The following is a 2,794-nucleotide window of genomic DNA, read 5'->3' on the forward strand; positions in this document are numbered from 1 at the left end:
TGATTCATATATGAACCTGTCGGTTCAAATTCAAATCAATTAACTAGTTCACATGTGAACTAATTAATGAGTTCACATATGAACATATAGTTTATAGATGAATTTTTTTTGTCGTCTATTTGTAAAAGTTATGAAACTACTGTTCTATCTTCACCGTACCCATGCAAGGAAATATCTGGTGCTAAAATCATTTCTTTACTTCTCAAATTAACCTTTCTATATATATATATATAGGTTTAGGTTCACGTGAGACAAAAGAGTTTTTTGTGAGACCCGTAAGACTAATTTATGTTCATTAATCAACTTTATAAGCTAATAATCTAATAGTCTAAAGTTGTACGGTGACAATTTTGTGATTATTGAAAAATCTCGTGTCAATTTTGTGATTATGAAGGTTGAGATTGTAGATCTAATCCAAGGGTTGAGAATTGGTCTTACGGGTCTCACGAAAAATATTTGGTCTCACATGATCCCAAGTCTATATATATATATATAGAGAAAGAGAGAGGCAAGTTAGATTACAAACCGTCTGATTCGTGAAAACTATGCAAACCATTTTCAACCAATATGAGATTTCCGTTTTTTATTCTTTAATTTTAATAAGTAAGGGTATAATTATCATTTTACTGTATAATGGTTAATATTGGAAATGATTTAATTATTTTTAAATATGAAAACGTAAATATAAAAACCGTTTATATGGAAGGTGTAAATCAATTGTTTTTAAATATAATATTAAAAATGATTTAATCATTTTTCAATATGAAAGCGTAAATATAGAAACCGTTTATACGGAATGTGTAAATCAATTGTTTGTAAATATAAAACAGTAAAACAGTGAAATAGTTGCATACAATAAAGAAGAGAGATTAATACGGTTTCATAATGTGAAACAGATTCATACAGTGAAACAGATTCACACATGTGAATAAATACTATGAAACAGATTCATACAATGAAGAAATACATGTTCATCTAGTTAAGAAATACATATTAATACAGTGATGAAATAATATTTTTCATACAGTGAAATAGTTGCATACAGTGATGAAATACAGTGAAATACAGTTTCATTCAGTGAAATAGTTGCATACAGTGAAAAGGACAGTGATGAAATAAAGTTTCATACAGTGAAACAGATTCATATGGGTGATTTGCCGATTTTGCCCTTCTTTAATTAAAAATTAAACCTTTTTAATTTCCTAATATAACACTATTTAATCTTGACCATTGATCAAGAAAATGGATGAATGAGATTGGTTTATAGGGTTTTCATAAATGAGGATGATTTGCAATTCATCGTTCCTATCTGTATATATATATAGGGAAGGGTTCAAACGAGAACCTCTGTGATTTACGAGAATGCAAGAACAACCTATTAACCTCATATTGTGATAAAAATTAAAATTAAAAGATTTTTGAAATTAAAATTAAAATTTAAAAAGATTCAAAAAAAAATTGAGATTCAAAAGGGTAATAATGGGAATCAATATCATAAAATCTTAAACACGAGTACAATAATCCTCAAAATTAGAGTGATTATTCTTATCTTATTAGGTATCGATTATGATTTCAAGGAGAAATCAACAAACAAAGAAGCCGTAAAGTCGTAGGAATCAAACATCAAACAATAATCGATCAAAGAGAAGTGTTTGCATACAACAATCGAACATCAAGAAGAAGGAACACAGTTTATTCAAGGTATCTTTCACAATTATTCGATTTGAACATGTTTTCATTCGATCAGGATTAGTTTATCACACATTTATCACAACAAATTACTGACGAAATCAATTAAACGATTTTGTGTGATATGGGTGTGATAATCATGTGATATCAATATCACTCGATTTGATCATGGTTTCGATGGGTTAGATTAGACATTATCACAATGATTTCAGATGTTTTCGATAGGTTAGGATTAGACAATCACACAATTATCACACCATTATCACATTTCCTGGATCACTGATAATTGTTTGGATCGATATGCACAAAAACGTTATCACATTTATCACACCATTATCACATTTCCTGATAATTGTTTGGATCGATATGCACAAATAATTGTTTCTGTTATATGATTTGATCGATCAATATCTATGAGCTGGTAGATATATATCACGAAAATTATGGGATGTTTATCATATGTGATAGACATCAAAATTTTCAATTACAAAACTACAAAACATTAAACTCAAATCAACATATACCAATAACTATAAATGGACAAAAAATGTTTACATTCACAATTCTATGTACCTTTTATCACATGTGAAAGCCCAAAATATCATTCATGAAAATTGATGGCATATTTTAATGTTATCATGCTATTATCGTACCTTCCTCGTCATTATCAGAACTGTTTTCAAAAAATTTGTCTTAAAAAAAAACAATCTTGAGAAAAGCCCCCGAAATCGTTTTTCGAATAACTCGATCTTGTACAAACTTCCTTACCAACAACATTCAAGTCCTCCATTCTAGATCGACAAAAATATGGATACTATGAACGATATGAAGAAAAAGAGATAAGAAAGTCGATTGTCAACGTACTATGAACGATCTAGGGAACAAAATGAGATAAGAAAACTAACCAGAGAAAAAATCATGGATACGTAATCAATCAAAGGGATAATTACAATTAATTAAAATAAAATAAAAACTATAAAAATTATTTAATTACATTACTGTCTTATTAATTTATTTATATTTAAAAAAGTTTGAGGTTATTGGGTTGTTCTCGCGTTCAGGAGTTCTCGTTTGAACCTCCACCTCTCTCTCTCTCTCTCTCTCT

This window comes from Cynara cardunculus (assembly GCF_001531365.2).
Source record: "Cynara cardunculus var. scolymus isolate 2C chromosome LG 5, CcrdV1, whole genome shotgun sequence".
Taxonomy (NCBI): Eukaryota; Viridiplantae; Streptophyta; class Magnoliopsida; order Asterales; family Asteraceae; genus Cynara; species Cynara cardunculus.